The sequence below is a fragment of the Ostrea edulis genome, chromosome 9 (genome assembly GCF_947568905.1).
Source record: "Ostrea edulis chromosome 9, xbOstEdul1.1, whole genome shotgun sequence".
Lineage (NCBI taxonomy): Eukaryota > Metazoa > Mollusca > Bivalvia > Ostreida > Ostreidae > Ostrea > Ostrea edulis.
The window spans coordinates 18661277-18667911 of NC_079172.1; positions in this window are offsets into that span (position 1 = coordinate 18661277).

Sequence of the window (6635 nt, forward strand, 5' to 3'; positions counted from 1 at the left end):
ATTTCCAAAATCAAATAAATAGAAATAATTTTTCCGGTTCTGTGACAAGAAACCGGACTTTAAAACGTCATGTTTTAAAGTGCTTATTGATGTAAATGAATAACCATTTGATTAGTCAAATTACTTTTAATTGTTGAGTAAAAAATGGTAAATCTTCATTTTTCACACTTTAACTTCATTTGCAATTGATGAAAGAGAGAACATTTTCGTCGTGTCATACCCCCCCCCCCCTCCCCCCCAATGATACAACAAAAGTTTTGGTTTAAAGTTGCTAATTGACTATTTCTAATACCATTACAAAGGAATTTGTGTTTCATCGGGGGGGGGGGGGGGGGGAGAGATGTTTTAAAAATATATTCCGTTTTCCATTGATTTCTATAATGAAATGACATTATTTTTACCCAAATTTTACAGTTATTTCTCTTTGTTTTGTCAAATCAAATAAATCAACTTTTATGAATATTCATATAAACATTTATATTGACATAAAATTCATTTTGAAATGATAACTTTTAAATTAGGCGTAGCCTTAATACGCAAGTCCTCGAAGCTCGCGCTTCATACTGTCTGTTACAGATGCTGCATGACACCATGTCGATTTCCATAGTCACGTGACACGATAGAAAGAGTCTTCTGTGTCGTCTGCAATATATTAGTTTATAGAGGTTAGTAGGGGTATGAACTTATAAAAAAAACAAAAACTTGATGAAACATTTCTAACATTAAGATCTGTTGATATTTATTGTTTTCGGATGTGAAAACAGTCCGAACTTACAGTTACCAGGCATCACGCATAGTATTGTATGATGTAATTGATAGAATTTTCATCATTGCACCCTTTGAATGAAGTCAAAGTTTTGATATTACGGAAGTAAACTAACTCGTTCTTCTTTGGGAAGTACATGTAATCAGGAACTACAGATTTGCTTCATTTGATGTTAAAGCGCATATTTTGTAGCAGTGAACGCCTATTTCATGAACACAGAACACAATATTTTGCAATTTAAACACTAGTGAGTTTGCTCTTAGATCAATGACTAAGTTTTTCGTTCTTTATAAAGTAGTAATTTTCAGGCTAGGATAACCAAAACTCTAAGAGCAGAAAGATTTTTTTTTTAAATACGACAACGCCGTGAAAATAGGGTATTTGCTTGCTTGCTCTGCGTTGTACTCAAAACAAACATCTACACACACATACACACACACACACACACACACACACACACACACACACACACACACACACCACTAGACTACCCAATACCAAAATCGTTTTCGTTTCTACATTTTCATACATGCCAACTTTTGAATTTTTGTGCGTGAAATTTTTCCACATTTTGTCGTGGGTCGGTGATATCGGATTGACTTGATGACACGGTATCTAGCGTTATAGAGTAATGACCTGATGACACGGTATCTAGCGTTATAGAGTAATGACCTGATGACACGGTATCTAGCGTTATAGAGTAATGACCTGATGACACGGTATCTAGCGTTATTTAGTAATGACCTGATGACACGGTATCTAGCGTTATAGAGTAATGACCTGATGACACGGTATCTAGCGTTATTTAGTAATGACCTGATGACACGGTATCTAGCGTTATAGAATAATGTCCTGATGACACGGTATCTAGCGTTATAGAGTAATGACCTGATGACACGGTATCTAGCGTTATAGAGTAATGACCTGATGACACGGTATCTAGCGTTATAGAGTAATGACCTGATGACACGGTATCTAGCGTTATTTAGTAATGACCTGATGACACGGTATCTAGCGTTATAGAGTAATGACCTGATGACACGGTATCTAGCGTTATTTAGTAATGACCTGATGACACGGTATCTAGCGTTATAGAATAATGTCCTGATGACACGGTATCTAGCGTTATAGAGTAATGACCTGATGACACGGTATCTAGCGTTATAGAGTAATGACCTGATGACACGGTATCTAGCGTTATAGAGTAATGACCTGATGACACGGTATCTAGCGTTATAGAGTAATGTCCTGATGACACGGTATCTAGCGTTATAGAATAATGACCTGATGACACGGTATCTAGAGCTATAGAGTAATGTCCTGATGACACGGTATCTAGCGTTATAGAGTAATGTCCTGATGACACGGTATCTAGCGTTATAGAGTAATGACACAGTATCTAGCGTTATAGAGTAATGTCCTGATGACACGGTATCTAGCGTTATAGAATAATGACCTGATGACACGGTATCTAGCGTTATAGAGTAATGACCTGATGACATGGTATCTAGCGTTGTAGAGTACTGACCTGATGACACGGTATCTAGCGCTATAGAGTAATGACCTGATGACACGGTATCTAGCGCTATAGAGTAATGACCTGATGACACGGTATCTAGCGTTATAGAGTAATGACCTGATGACACGGTATCTAGCGTTATAGAGTAATGACCTGATGACACGGTATCTAGCGTTATAGAGTAATGACCTGATGACACGGTATCTAGAGCTATAGAGTAATGACCTGATGACACGGTATCTAGCGTTATAGAGTAATGACCTGAGGACACGGTATCTAGCGTTATAGAATAATGACCTGATGACACGGTATCTAGCGCTATAGAGTAATGACCTGATGACACGGTATCTAGCGTTATAGAGAAATGTCCTGATGGGTCATTGTTATTGTGACAAAGGTTCTTTCGATGATGTTTGTTTTTCTATTGAATATCTAGGTGGAGTACTGTGTTAGGAATACATTTTGATGTGGAATTGTATAAGATTCCAAAATTGAATTATGAACCAAAATTAGTGCAGATTAAATCTATGATCAAACAATGGGAGAAATGGTTTTTAACTTCCGTTGGGAAAATTTCAGTTATTAAGACATTGATTTTACCATTACTAAGCCATATTCTAATGTCAATCCTAAACCCTTCTGAACTCTACCTTAAGAAATTAGAAAATATATTTTTCTTTATCATATGGAATAATAAAACACATAGAGTCAAAAAGGAGGTCATTGTTAAATACATGCATATGAAGACGGGGGATTCAAAATGGTAAATCTAATGGCATTTATGGCTTCTTTGAAATTATTATTGATAAGATATCTCGTGTTTTCAAATAGAGGGGTGGAATATTTTATTCCAAAGTTGTACTTAGAGATTAACAAACCGTGAAATTGAATATACATCTATGTATTACAATATTCTTGAAATCATTGAAATATAATTTAAATTTAGGATAGATGTATTTAAATCATGGTTTACATTGCATAACCTTAGTAAAAAGTCTGTTGTTGCTACTGATGCACCTCTATTTTATAACCCAAATATTCATATTGGTGGAAAACCATTTTATACTTCCAATACTTCAATGTGAATGAAACAGTTTTACGACATATCTCCTTACTGTAAATCAAGAAAATTTGCGTATTTGGTAATATTTACGTGCTGTTAAAAATGCCATAGACAATGCCCACAAAATATGCAACAAAAACAATTTTTAAACGTATATATACTGTTTACTGGAAATCTTCAACAACGTAATGATCATTAGCGAAATGATTTTATACTTCATTCACAAAAATTGCGAAATACAGTATAGGATATGAGCAATTTAGACAGATATATAACAGAGATTCCTTGATTGCGCAAATTTTGAATCCTATAAATCGTGTCGCCAGAATTGTCTAAATTTTGAATCCTATATCGTGTCACCAGAATTGTCACAATTTGAATCCTTTATGGTGTAGCCAGAATTGTCTAAATTTTGAGAAGGTTGCATACACTGCTACTAACCTTGTTTCGCTGTGCAGTCGTCATGTTCGCTGCCCGGGTACACACACACAAAATTCTGTTGACTGTAGATGAGTCCTGAGGGACAATCAGGCGTTCTCACGGGCTCTCCCCAGACACAGCGGTGGAGGGTTTTACAGTAATGAGACCTATGTATCTTTTGTTTTATTTTTGATAACCATCATTCTTGTTGAAAAAGTGTGATATGTTTACATTTGTAACGAATAATAAATTCCTAGCGAGCCGCTACCCTACTGATACCACACGAGTTTCTTATTTTTTTTATTTTTGGTAATCAGCATATTGATGTGTCTAAAACTGAAGCATGGTTTTGAAGAATTTCGTCTATTGAAAAGGCAAGTTTGTTAAAATACAGTTGTAAAACTGAGCCTTACAAATAAAGACAATGTTTTTTCAAGCTTTGTCAGCTGGAACCAAAACATATTCCTCGTGTAACCTATCTGATCACTTCTGGTTTACTATTTACACACTTCATCACTATGAGAGAAAGGGAGAGAACTGTATCCTGTTTCCATTTTCAATGACCATGTATCTTTGTAAATTTCCTACAACTGTCTGTGGCTATTTCTTTGTTCCTATGTTGTTTTACGTCCCGTTTGTTCTCAAAACCGAAGCAGTGAAGGTTCTTTCTAGTGTCGACGCTTACCGTAACACAAGCTGCAATAATGTAGCCCTCTCTGATTTTTTTTTTTTTTTTTTTTTTTTAGGGAGAGGGCTACAACTCCTTAGGATCTCCGTAATGGTGCAAATGCGCTCATTCTAAACATTTCCTGACTTTCTTTACGTAAATAAAATGATATTCTATGTTTCTTAGTCAATATATAAATTTACAACCTTCAACTTTAGATTTGTGAGGCTCTATTCTACCGTTTTCAACAATTTCGATAAATTCCAATTCCTCGATTCATATTTGTGCGCCATGTTTGATCTACTGAAGTTTCAACTTCCGATGGAAAGTCATTTGCATATGCCATATAAGGTAATGTTTACATCAATGGACAAGTATGGAGGCGAAAGCCATTTCGTCGGTATTGAAAAGGTTTGAATTAAATATCAAGTTAAAAACCGAACAGCAGAGTGTAAATTCTTTCTGCAACAATATGATTTTCCTTTCTTTGTCGAAGTGGCTCGAGTAACTACATTTTCGCGCTGATTGTCAATGTTTAGGCTTTCATTAGATCCACCTACGAGATCTCACGATAACAAGCATGGCGGAGCAGACGAAGAATTTTGCATGCTGTACATTATATTTAATGAAAAACACCTTTATTAGACATGCCCGAGCACAAAGTTGGTACTCCTTTTGGTGTAAACAACATTTGGGACTAATACACAGAGTTTATTATCGGTTATTCATAAAATTATTTTGTACCATTACGGAGATCCTATGGAATTGTAACCCTACCCCGAAAACGTCAGAATAAAAAAAAAATTGGATAGGGCTACATTATTGCAGCTAGTTTGTATGTAATATAATATCCGAAAGGCCCGTGATTCCCTCTGATATCAGATGTTTGATCGGTGATTCCTTCTAATATCGGATGTTTGACCGGTAATTCCTTCTAATACCGGATGTTTGACCGGTTATTCCCTCTAATACCGGATGCTTGACCGGTGATTCCTTCTAATACCGGATGTTTGACCGGTGATTCCTTCTAATATCGGATGTTTGACCGGTGATTCCCTCTAATATCGGATGTTTGACCGGTGATTCCCTCTAATACCGAATGTTTGACCGGTGATTCCTTCTAATACCGGATGTTTGACCGGTGGTTCCTTCTAATACCGGATATTTGACCGGTTATTCCTTCAAATACCGGATGTTTGACCGGTTATTCCCTCTAATACCGAATGTTTGACCGGTGATTCCTTCTAATACCGGATGTTTGACCGGTGGTTCCTTCTAATACCGGATATTTGACCGGTTATTCCTTCAAATACCGGATGTTTGACCGGTTATTTCCTCTAATACCGGATGTTTGATCGGTGATTCATTCTAATACCGGATGTTTGACCGGTAATTCCTTCTAATACCGGATGTTTGACCGGTTATTCCCTCTAATACCGGATGCTTGACCGGTGATTCCTTCTAATACCGGATGTTTGACCGGTGATTCCTTCTAATACCGGATGTTTGACCGGTGATTCCTTCTAATATCGGATGTTTGACCGGTTATTTCCTCTAATACCGGATGTTTGACCGGTGATTCCTTCTAATACCGGATGTTTGACCGGTGGTTCCTTCTAATACCGGATATTTGACCGGTTATTCCTTCAAATATCGGATGTTTGACCGGTTATTTCCTCTAATACCGGATGTTTGATCGGTGATTCATTCTAATACCGGATGTTTGACCGGTAATTCCTTCTAATACCGGATGTTTGACCGGTGATTCCTTTTAATACCGGATGTTTGACCGGTGATTCCTTCTAATACCGGATGTTTGACCGGTGATTCCCTCTAATACTGGATGGTTTGACCGGTGATTCCCTCTAATACCGGATGTTTGACCGGTGATTCCCTTTAATACTGGATGGTTTGACCGGTGATTCCCTCTAATACCGGATGTCTGACCGGTGATTCCTTCTAATACCGGATGTCTGACCGGTGATTCCCTGATATCGGATGTTTGGGAAGGAAAGTCTCACTACCTGTGTTAATGAAGCATCTCAAGTCTGACGTGTCGCCTGTACAGTATAGAGAAATCGGGATACTAAAGCTCCAACAGCCACGAAATAAGTGGGAGGGCTTTCTTGTACATACATGTGCATACATGTAATTGGCTAGATTTGTATTATGATGTCAACGCAAGACACCATGCTGAATC